The 12,500-nt window shown below is 44.3% G+C and overlaps 3 non-coding genes and 2 pseudogenes across 3 annotated transcripts; all 5 read right to left on the reverse strand.

Annotated features, from left to right (window-relative positions):
- Window positions 1–41: 41 nt before the first annotated feature.
- LOC124044698 lies at window positions 42–160 on the reverse strand (annotated as a pseudogene).
- Window positions 161–420: 260 nt separating this feature from the next.
- Window positions 421–542, reverse strand: LOC124044704 (annotated as a pseudogene).
- A 6,958-nt stretch (window positions 543–7,500) lies between these two features.
- Window positions 7,501–7,574, reverse strand: trnai-aau. Its single transcript has one exon. It is a non-coding gene; the product is annotated as a tRNA-Ile (tRNA).
- Window positions 7,575–8,454: 880 nt separating this feature from the next.
- Window positions 8,455–8,527, reverse strand: trnaf-gaa. The gene has a single exon. It is a non-coding gene; the product is annotated as a tRNA-Phe (tRNA).
- Window positions 8,528–8,609: 82 nt separating this feature from the next.
- Window positions 8,610–8,683, reverse strand: trnai-aau. The gene has a single exon. It is a non-coding gene; the product is annotated as a tRNA-Ile (tRNA).
- Window positions 8,684–12,500: the final 3,817 nt, after the last annotated feature.

Consider the following 12,500-nt stretch of genomic DNA (forward strand, 5'->3'; position numbering starts at 1 on the left):
ATTTCAGCCTTGTGGGAAGAAACGGACAAAGGGTTGACAAAATCTTACAGCACATGGTATTCCCAGGCGGTCTCCCATCCAAGTACTAACCAGGCCCGAACCTGCTTAGCTTCCGAGATCAGACGAGATCAGGCGTACTCAGGCCGGTGTGGTCGTAAGCAAGAAACTATCTCTTGGTGCACTATATAAAGTCAAAGTGAGTGTGATTAACAGCTGTTGCATTTTCACCATGTCGATAAGCATCTTTGTGTCACTCAAAAAGTGGAAGAACTTGCATATAATGTAGCCATAATTTGTAGCACAGATTGTTGGATGAAATACAAACTAACCTTGCTTACTTATTTCAAAGCGACGGCACATATTTCAGCCTTGTGGGAAGAAACGGACAAAGAGTTGAAATTCCAATAGACAGTGGCAAAAAGCTTACAGCACCTGGTATTATTCCCAGGCGGTCTCCCATCCAAGTACTAACCAGGCCCGAACCTGCTTAGCTTCCGAGATCACACGAGATCAGGGGTACTCAGGCCGGTGTGGTCGTAAGCGAGAAACTATCGCTTGGTGCACTATATAAAGTCAAAGTGAGTGTGATTAACAGCTGTTGCATTTTCAACATGTCGATAAGCATCTTTGTGTCACTCAAAAAGTGGAAGAACTTGCATATAATGTAGCCATAATTCGTAGCACAGATTGTTGGATGAAATACAAACTAATCTTGCTTACTTATTTCAAAGCGACGGCACATATTTCAGCCTTGTGGGAAGAAACGGACAAAGAGTTGACAAAAAGCTTACAGCACCTGTTATTCCCAGGCGGTCTCCCATCCAAGTACTAACCAGGCCCGACCCTGCTTAGCTTCCGAGATCAGACGAGATCAGGCGTACTTTTTTATTTTTTTATTTTTTTTATTATAAAAATTCTTATTTTACATTATATACAAATTAAATATACACAATCCATTTTAATCAACACAATACTTGACATTGGCAGGCAAACATTTCACCCCCTATCAAATCAAAAATAGAGAAATTAAAATACCAAAACTCAAATTATACTACCATTGCATACAATACTTTGCTAAACCACATTCCACAAGAATAGAGAGTTTCAACGCACCTCCTTATCAAGTAGAAACTAAGACATTCTCAAAACAATTCTTTCAAATTTGTACTGATATCTCCAAAAATGTTACACATCAAAACCCATACACCAAACCACCATCCTCCCCCACAGCAATAAATCCACAATCCTTCATAAACACCCTCTCAAAATCCTCCTGCTTAGACCTATACATCAATCCTACATCCTTCCTTACCAAACCATCAAACACCTTCCACACTGTCACCCTCTTTCCCTCAAACCTTGCCAAGTTCCTCCTTTTATATACTGCATACCTTGCATGTGACAGCAAAAAATTCAATAATACAATATTCACCCCCTTCACATGCAGACCCACTCCAAACAATACCAAACACCTCCAATCAACCCCGCCTATTAACTCTTCTCCCCAGTACCTTTCTAACATATCCCTCAACCTCACATAGAACCCAGCTACATCAACACAGTCAAACATCATGTGCATCAGATTTTCATCTGTATCTGTGCATACATCACACACACGAGACACTGACCTGTCTACCTGATGTAACACCACCTTGGTAAAAACACGGTTGTGCCTCAACATAAAATCAAAATGGGTACATTCAATACTATTGAGCTTCACTACCATGTTTTCCCACAACCTCTCAACTTCCATCCCTGGAAAAACTTGCCTCCACACTTTCTCCGATGCAGGCGCCCTGACCTTCCTGGTAATAAGCGCCCAGTATAAGGCCCTCACCTGGGTAGAGGATAATGCTTGCATATTCTCCCCACATTTCACCTGCATCTCAGGCAAGGTCTCTAAGACTCCATTACTCAGATGATTGTCCAACAGCCTCACCCACTCCCCTGGAACACACTCCTTTATCCTATCATACATTCTCAACACCATCCCTTTCCTGACATCCTCATCTACACCCCAGACAGTATCTAAGATCGCCTGCTCAGGCAGGAACCCTGGCACCACCTCATACCTAAAGTCCCTCAGTCTTATCATACCCGCCTTCATTATTACCTTACTCTCCAGCATATTTCCCTCTGATTTCAGCATTGGGTTCAGAAAAACTGGTATATTCAAAATCACCCCAATAGAGTCACACTCATAACTTACCTGCGGTAAGAACTCCGCCCATGCCCTGAACACCTCCTGATAAAACTCAGGCACCTCTGCATACATGCTGGGCTTGAAACACATTAACAACCCATAATCTCCACAACCTCCACTCTTATGCAACCAATGCCTGAAAAACTCCTTCCACCCCTGACCCTCCTCCCCATACAAAAACCGTTGTACTCTCTTCACCCTCATGGCTTTTAACTTCACCTCCAGATCTATTAATCTCAAACCACCCCTATCATAATCTGCTATCATTACATCATGAGCAATCTTCACCCCCTTCCCACCCCACAGGAAATCAGACACTAAATTATTAATTCCCTTCAGAACCCATACAGGCATGTCCATAACCCCTAAGGTATACACACATTTTGACATTAACAATGCATTCACCACAACCACTTTCCCCCTCAATTTTAATTTCCTTTGTTTCCAGTAATTCAGAGTCGTCTTTATTTTATTAATCACCCCTGTCCAAGTTAAGTCCCTCGCCTCCCGCTCATCTACCCCAATATTCACACCCAAAATTCTCACGTGCCCCTTAACAGTCTTAAAAGGAATGTTACATGTAGACATAACAGTATCATCAGTACATAACATTTGAGACTTTTCAACATTCACCTTAGCCCCAGAAGCTCTTCCATACACATCAAAACACTTCATCAGACAATTCACACTCTCTCCATCCCGCAAAGTACAGGTGGTGTCGTCAGCATAATGATGCAGTACACTGACGCCTCCCCCCGGGAGGTCCACTCCATTCACTCCTCCATTCCGCTTTACAAACGCCGCTAAAGGCTCTACTGAGATGCTGTATAGCAGTGCGGACAATGGACAACCCTGCCTAACAGACCTGCCCAGGGGAAAAGGATCAGTTAGCACACCATTACATTTCACGATACTGCATGCTGACCCATACAATAGCTTCACCCATCCTTTAAGACGAGGCCCGAACCCAAATCTTGCCAAGGCCTCTAACAGGAACCGATGCTCCACCCGATCAAAGGCTTTATTCAGATCTAGGCAGAGCACCGCCCCACCCACCTCCCCCATCTGCTTCACCACATCCCGGATAGTGCAGAGGGTGTCCACTACATCCCGCCCCGGAACTCCATAGGCCTGAGTAGGTGCTATGATGCTTCCCATCACCTTATTCAACCTATTAGCCATTATCTTAGCAAGCACCTTATTGTCGGAGTTCAAAAGGGTTATTGGTCTGTAGTTCTCTAATTTCAGTCTGCTCCCCTTCCCTTTGTATAACACACTCAACACACCCATAGCTAAAGATTCAGGGACTACCCTCTTCTCCTCCATACACACATACACACGCAGCATTAGTGGGGCCAGTATGTCACTAAACTCACGGTAAAACTCTGCAGTAAGACCATCTGAACCCGGGCTCTTATTCAAGTTCAGTCCCAATATGGCTGCTTTAACCTCTGCCAATGTAAAATCAGCCTCACACATCTCTACATCCTCAGTCGACACCCTAGCCTCCACTGCTTCTAGCACTCTTCTCATACACACTTCATCTACCCCACCCGACGTAAATAATCCCTTATAAAAAGAATGCACTGTATTCAAAATTCCTTCCAGATCTGTCACCCTCTCCCCTCTCATTTAACAGCTCAGTTAGAAAACTCTTTTCCTGCTTCCTCCTTTCTAACCCCAGGAAAAAAGCAGTATTTCTCTCCCCCTCCACCACATACTGTGCTCTACTCCTCACCACTGCCCCCATACACCTGTGCCTCTCTACGACCCTCAACTCCTCCCTCACCCTCAGGTACTCTGTCACATCATAGCCTGGGCAGTTTTCTACCTTTTCTAACTCCAATAACAGGCGAGATTTAAGAATCCCCTCCTCCCTCCTCCTTATCACATTTGCCCGTCTTGCACTAGATATTGCCAGCCGCTTAAACTCCCCTTTTAATCCTTCCCACCACACACTCACATCAGACTCAAATAGAGGATCTGACACGGCGTCATTCACACACCCTTTCACTGCAGCCCTAAACCCCTCATCCTTCAACATACTGGCATTAAGACACCACAAACCACCCCCCCTCCCCTCCCCTGATGCACCCAGCCTGAAAAGCAGAGCATCATGGTCACTAAAAAATGTTTGTGAATACTTTACCCCCACAACCAAGTGCTCAATCTCTCTATTAGCGAGACACAAATCTATACGTGACTGCTTTAGCTCACCCCTCACCACTTGTCTTCGAGAGAACACCCGCTTATCTGGATTCCTCTCCCTCCATATATCCACCCAATCCTCATCCCGCATTAGCCTTAATAGCGCTCCCGAGATGAGTCAGAGCTAAAATGTGCGCTACTTGAGGCATCTAGCCTATCCATCCATACATTAAAATCCCCAACAAGCAAACAGTTCTTCCCACATAATCCTCCCATAGACAAAAACATAACCCTCCTCTCAATTTCATTTTTAGGAGCATAGACATTGTACAACGAGTACTCCACATCTTGATAAGTGAAACCCACTCCCACCATTCGACCCACAGTGTCAGCACATAACAAATTTAAATTAGACACAACATCATGTTTTACCAAAATAGCTACCCCACATGCCCGCACAGCACCATTACTCACATACATTAGTCCATTCCATCTCTGCCTTACATTCTCCATATACGGCTCAGTCCAATGGGTCTCCTGAAGACATAATATATCCGCAGAGAAGGCTTCCAACACCAGCTCTAGCTTTTCTTTGCTACGAAGTCCATTGGTGTTAATAGATACAACTCTCAACATTATGACTATAAAGAGGGGATGAATCGAGTCCATCAGGATTGATCTTTTATCTTCTTTTTCCTCCTGGTTATCATGTTCTTTTTACTATCCCTCCGCAGAGATTGTATGTTCTCCATCTCTTCCTCCATCAGCTCTTCTTCAGACTCTTTACGTTTGCGAGAGTCATCTCTTGCAGTATCCACCTCCCTAGAGGAGCCTCCCTCTCCACGAGGATCTTCAATAGGCTTAACATTCTGAATAGTCCCGTCAGGTTGTACTTCCTCCATTATAGGCTCTGTGCATGGGTCCTTGCCACACTCAGCTTTCTGTAAATCCATCTGAGCTCTTCCACATCTCGCATCTTCTCCCACCACACCCTCTGATGAATTTAACCATTCTACCGCACTGTCCATACTTGATCCCAGCTCCGTCACCCCCATCTCTGCAGACTTGCTACGATTTCTCACCCCTTCATGTATCCCACTGATCCCCTCCATATCATTCTCCTCTCCCAGCTCACTTTCCTCCACACTCTCTTCCTCATCTACTGAGCTTCTCTCATTCATTATCTCAAACTCTTCACCCACCCTTTCACCACATATACAGTTAAATGATTCACATTCCTCACATCTCCTTCTTCTCTCAGGACACTCCCGTGCATAATGCCCCTGCTCCATACATTTGTAACACCTAAATTCAGGGCAATCACGTACTACATGACCAGGCTGAATACAAAGCCTACACACTTTCACCTGCCTGTCATGTATAACCCTGAAATATTCAGCCCCCTCCAGAGTCTCAAACTTCGTCGAATATGGCAACGATTGGACATTGTTTGTAAATCGTACCTTACAGAAACGCGTACCGTCTGCAATTTCCGTTCCAGGCCACATTCTCCTCTTGATTGTAGACACTGCTGTGACTCCCCATCCAGCCAATTTATTTATTATATCCTCATCCGAGATATATGTCAGTAAATTCAGAAAGGACACCACCAGTTCATCATGTGACAAATCCTTCGCCATTACACATGAGTCTTTAATTTTAAATCCATTTTAAATCCATCCATAAGTCTCTCCTTCCCTTTGGCATGACTCATTGTTATCTCATATTTATTCTTCGTTTTAAAACGACACCCCACCACCAAACCGCATACCTCCTTGATCCCCGGTAGAAGCTCCATCATCGTTATCTTGTCCTCCTCAATGATCTCCACCGCCACTGTTAACCTTCTGTCAAACACCCGGGGAACAGCCCGCTCCCCAGCCATCTTTTCTCCTGCAGCACCTCTGTCAGTCTTCATTTCCCCTTTCGAATTCTTCCCAGTAGTCAAAGCCATATCGTCCACTCTTCGGTCCGAATCAGAAACCACCTCCACTGTTAAACTTCTTTCAAACACCCGGGAACAGCCCGTTGCTCAGCCATCTTTTCTCCTGCAGCACCTCTGTCAGTCTTCATTTCCCCTTTTGAATTCTTCCCTGTAGTCGAAGCCATATCGTCCACTTTTCGGTCCAAATCAGAAACCAATCTCCTACTCACATTCATGCTTCTTTACAAGTCTGTTTGGTCTTTCAAACTTCCTTTAAGGAAATGAAAAAAAAACTTTCCCCTAACAGCGCAAGCTGCTAGGGGAAAATTATTCAATAAGAATTGTTTAACAAAAATCACCAACCAAAAAACTAAAAGATTTACTTCAAAACAGCAAACAATGTATTTCTCCAACTCAACAACCAACTCCCTCCAAACACTTCCTCAATCCCAAAAAATGGGCGTGGTCAGGCCGGTGTGGTCGTAAGCGAGAAACTATCGCTTGGTGCACTATATAAAGTCAAAGTGCAGCCTTGTCTTACGACAACCTACTGTCATGTAAACAATGACAAGAAACTGTCATGTAACAATGACAAGAAACTCTCATGTAACACTGATGTCACAATGTCAGATGAAAAAGAAAGACATTACTTACTTTCAGAGAGCAGCGTATCACACACTCTAACCAACTGAGCTAACCGGCCGCTGGCTACAGAGCACAATTGTTGAGATGCACCGAGCCTCTGCAAGTGCTGGAGCGAAAACTAACAAGTCCACCAACAGCATAGCCTGACAAGACTGGACACTCTTGGTTGCTCCTTGTGGCAATTCCAAACAGCTGGGGAATTTGATCAATTGGTATTGTGTTTGCTTAGCATGCTATAGGTAGTGGGATTGATGCCCGCATTCCCCAAAAACAGTTTTTTTTTGTGGATCCAAGAAAGCTGCAGTTCACACTTCATGCAGCCTTGTCTTACGACAACCTACTGTCATGTAGCAATGACAAGCAACTTTAACAAAGCTGTGGAAAGTTTCCTTGAAGCCAGAGCATAAAGAAAGAACAAATACAGATGCCGAAACCCAGAACCGAGACAGGGACCTTTAGATCTTCAGTCTAACGCTCTCCCAACTGAGCTATTCCGGTAATTCACTCAACATAATTCTGTGGCACCCTTGACAATTTACATGCATGTGACTCATAATTTTGACACTCAAAATGTACATAATAGCCAGTATGGGGATCAAACCCATGACCTTAGCGTTATTAGCACCACACTCTAACCAACTGAGCTAACCGGCCATTTGCTATTTTTCTCAATTGTTGAAATGCACCGAGCCTCTGCAAGTGCTGGCACGTCAACAAACAAGTCCACCAACAGCATAGCCTGACAAGATTGGACCCTCTTGGTTGCTTCTTGCGGAAATTCCAAACGGCTGGGGAATTAGCTCAAATGCTTTGCACGCGTGAGGTAGTGGGATCGATGCCCACATTCTCCAAAAGCACAATGTTATATGGATCCAAGAAAACTCCAGTTCACACTTCATGCAGCCTTGTCTTACGACAACCTACTGTCATGTAAACAATGACAAGAAACTGTCATGTAACAATGACAAGAAACTCTCATGTAACATTGATGTCACAATGTCAGATGAAAAAGAAAGACATTACTTACTTTCAGAGAGCAGCGTATCACACACTCTAACCAACTGAGCTAACCGGCTGCTGGCTACAGAGCACAATTGTTGAGATGCACCGAGCCTCTGCAAGTGCTGGAGCGCAAACTAACAAGTCCACCAACAGCATAGCCTGACAAGACTGGACACTCTTGGTTGCTCCTTGTGGCAATTTCAAACAGCTGGGGAATTTGATCAATTGGTATTGTGTTTGCTTAGCATGCTATAGGTAGTGGGATCGATGCCCGCATTCCCCAAAAACAATTTTTTTTTGTGGATCCAAGAAAGCTGCAGTTCACACTTCATGCAGCCTTGTCTTACGACAACCTACTGTCATGTAGCAATGACAAGCAACTTTAATGTAACACTGATGTCAAAATGTCAGATGAAAAAGCAAGACATTACTTACTTTCAGAGGAGCAGCGTAGCACACACCATTGAGGCCCACAAACAAAGCTGTGGAAAGTTTCCTTGAAGCCAGAGCATAAAGAAAGAACAAATACAGATGCCGAAACCCGGGATCGAACCAGGGACCTTTAGATCTTCAGTCCAACACTCTCCCAACTGAGCGATTCCGGCAATTCACTCAACATAATTCTGTGGCACCCTTGACAATTCACATGCATGTGACTCATAATTTTGACACTCAAAATGTACATAATAGCCAGTATGGGGATCGAACCCATGACCTTGGCGTTATTAGCACCACACTCTAACCAACTGAGCTAACCGGCCATTTGCTATTTTGCTCAATTGTTGAAATGCACCGAGCCTCTGCAAGTGCTGGCACGTCAACAAACAAGTCCACCAACAGCATAGCCTGACAAGACTGGACCCTCTTGGTTGCTTCTTGCGGAAATTCCAAACGGCTGGGGAATTAGCTCAAATGCTTTGCACGCGTGAGGTAGTGGGATCGATGCCCACATTCTCCAAAAGCACATTGTTTTATGGATCCAAGAAAACTCCAGTTCACACTTCATGCAGCCTTGTCTTACGACAACCTACTGTCATGTAAACAATGACAAGAAACTGTCATGTAACAATGACAAGAAACTCTCATGTAACACTGATGTCACAATGTCAGATGAAAAAGAAAGACATTACTTACTTTCAGAGAGCAGCGTATCACACACTCTAACCAACTGAGCTAACCGGCCGCTGGCTACAGAGCACAATTGTTGAGATGCACCGAGCCTCTGCAAGTGCTGGAGCGCAAACTAACAAATCCACCAACAGCATAGCCTGACCAGACTGGACACTCTTGGTTGCTCCTTGTGGCAATTCCATACCTTAAGGGAAGATTTCGGCAGTACCTGTATGGTTAGTGAGAAAGTCCATATTGCAAATGTACGGTCCCTTACTAGACGTCCGAAATCGTTTGTAAAATTCGCGGACGGCGTCGGGCCGAGCGGCAGGGCCGGACCTACCAGGAAGTCATCAAATGAACTTTGTCGGACATTCGGTTTCCGTTTTACAAAATTAATAAGATTTAGGTCATTTTTCCACTGTCCCGGAAATGCCCACAAGAGGGCATAAGCAATCATATTGGTATTGGACAAAACATCACGATTCACGACGGGGCCTTATCTCGAAAACTGAAAATATTTAGAAGCCGAAACTCGGTGAGCGTAGGGGCGGCATAATGGGCAGTTGGCCCCGAACAAGATGGCGTCTAGGCCTCAACGTTTTTTGAGTTATGGCCATTTATCTGGGATTAAAGGTCCAAAATGAAAATAGAGAAATTATTTTTCCACTTCACGTCAAAGTCAAGGAGCCTCCGGTGTCAATAAAAAAGAACCAGCCATTTATCTATCGTCATTTAAGAGAAATCGTACAACGACACCTTGGTGATGTTCACGGATAGGTGTTTTTTTTTTCAACGGTTACAGATCCAGTTGCAGGGTGTTCTTACGAATCTTTTTAAAGTGTGCTGCAGAGCTCTGCGAGATTTCTGTGATTTTCTATGATTTTCTGAAATAACACACACTCACTAAACCCTCCGTAAATAACTCAGTTCTTAACGTAAAGACTTAAAACTCAGGATTCTGTAAAGGCATACCCCAATCATGATATGAGTTTATTTATAGCTTCCTGTGCCAACCGGAAGTGCCTTTAATGGTGTCACAGTGGCAGTTTCCATGGGTTAAAAAGGTCAGATCTTTTCAAAACTTCATATGTGTGACTAGGTAACCCTCATGAACTGTAAATCAGTCATTTCTCCCAACAGATGTCAAAGAAAATCTCTCACATGCACACACAGCAAGGATGGAGTGAAAAGTGCGGTTCTCAAAGACACAGAGAGCAGGCAACGGCATAAACATAATCTCTAGGCCGTGCCGAGTTCAACGAGATATCCCGCTTGACCGTAGCTCGCTCGGTCTAAGCGCAGCGACCATTAGAAAATTAGGCCCAAAATGAAGCCTGCCCCACAACGTAAACTTTAGAAACCTGTTCTAGACCTCGAGTCGATAGTGCGTGGTGAGTTAGGTGGCTCTAGAAGGTTCTCGGACCGAGAAATAGCCTCGTACATTTGCAATGACTTCAATTCATTTTGACCATTACGAAAATTGCGACATTTAGAAAAGTCTCAGAGACACAAGACTAGGTGCATTGAAACCGGCTCGGCCCATAGAGACGGACCCCAACGTTTCGGTCCGATAGCTCATTCAAGGACCCCATAGCAAGGCATGGAAAAAAGTGGATTTTCAGCACCAATTAGGGTTTTACTCGGGCACCGAAGGACCTATCGAGCCGAAACTCGGGATTCGGGGTCGACTCACATAGGCCTTCACATAATGTCCGACCTGGACCCGCAGCTAGAACGTAGCTATGTGTTTTGCGTTTTTATTATGTTTTAAACTAAAGGCGCTGTGAATTATGGGCCTGCTCTGACATATATGATAGTTGGCTTCTAAATGAGTTGGAAAAAGTGTGTTTGGTGTCAATTGGTATCAGTTTGGTGTCAAAATGACATCTAATTGACTGATGGACACTGACTTGCTAGTTGACTTTTGTACATTTGCAATATGTTTAAACGGAGAGGGACCATCACCAAAATGGCATTCTGAAATCAACACAAAAAATGGCATCACCATAGTCTCCAGACTGTGCCGAGTTCAACGAGACGCCCCGCTTGACCGTAGCTTGCTCTGAGTGCAGTGACCTTGAAAAAAAGCAAAACCAAAATGAAGCCTGGCCCTCAATGTCATTTGCTTTTGGGTGACAGTGAGAGAACCGTTAGGGTGAGAAGCACAATTCGACCTCAGGTATGTTCCTAAGGTCCTCCCGATCCGTGCAAGCCTAACGTTGACCGTGTGGCATTAATCCTTAATAGTTAAAAGAAGGTGTTTACTTCAAAGAGTTTGCATTGACTTCTCTCCCCATAGGAATACATTGCCTTTACCCCTAAATTCAACCTGAAGTCTATATGGGTTATGAATGCCGTATGAACCTGTCTTTGGTAACAGTCCATCAGGCCAGTATGAGGTCTACCTGTGTTGATTCTAAGCTTCCTGGACCAACCGGAAGTGGTTAAAATCACCCTAAAAGTGTTTTTCCATTACCTGCCTGCAGTTTGATAGACGGTGCATTCAACCCTGTGTAAATCAGTCAATTCTTAACGTAAGGACTTAAAACTCAGGATTCTGTAAAAGCATACCCCAGTGAGGGTATGTGTTGACTTATAGCGTCCTGTGCCAACCGGAAGTGCCTTAATTGGTGTCTCAGGGGCTGTTTCGAGGGGTTAAAAAAGTCAGATCTGTCCAAAACTTCATATGTGTGATTAGGCAACCCCCATGAACTGTAAATCAGTCATTTTTCCCATAACATTTCAAAGGAAAACTAAATCACACATACACACAGCTTGGAAGGAGGGACGTATTGGGGTTTCGAGAGACAGACAGTGCCTACAATATTTAGCTTTGTTCGAGCTAAAAAAGAACCGTCAGACCTAGAGTTCCGAAACTTTAGAAACCTGTTCTAGACCTCAGGTCGATAGTGCGTGGTGAGTTACGTGGCTCTAGACGGTTCTCGGACCGAGAAACAGCTTCGTACATTTGCAATGACTTCAATTCATTTTGACCATTACGAAAATGGCGACATTTAGAAATGTCTCAGAGACACAAGACTAGGTGCATTGCGACCGTCTCGGCCCATATAGACAGTCCCCAACGTTTCTGTCCGATAGCTCATTCAAGGACCCCGTAGCAAGTCATGGAAAAAAAGTGGATTTTCAGCACCAATTAGGGTTTTGCTCGGACACCAAATGACCGATCGAGCTGAAACTTGGGATTCGGGGTCGCCTCATCTAGGCCTACACGTAATATAAGAAATGGACCCGCAGCTAGAACGTAACTACGTGTTTTATGGTTTTTTATGGTTTGAACCAAAGGCGTTGTGAATTCTGGGCCAGCTCTGAAGTATGTGATAGTTGGCTACTAAACAGGTTGGAAAAAGTGGGTTTAGTGTCAGTTTGTATCAGTTTGGTGTCAGAATGATATCTAATTGACTGATGGACGGTGACTTGCTGGTGACTCTTGTCCATTTGCAATAT

Source organism: Oncorhynchus gorbuscha, linkage group LG09 (genome assembly GCF_021184085.1).
Source record: "Oncorhynchus gorbuscha isolate QuinsamMale2020 ecotype Even-year linkage group LG09, OgorEven_v1.0, whole genome shotgun sequence".
NCBI lineage: Eukaryota > Metazoa > Chordata > Actinopteri > Salmoniformes > Salmonidae > Oncorhynchus > Oncorhynchus gorbuscha.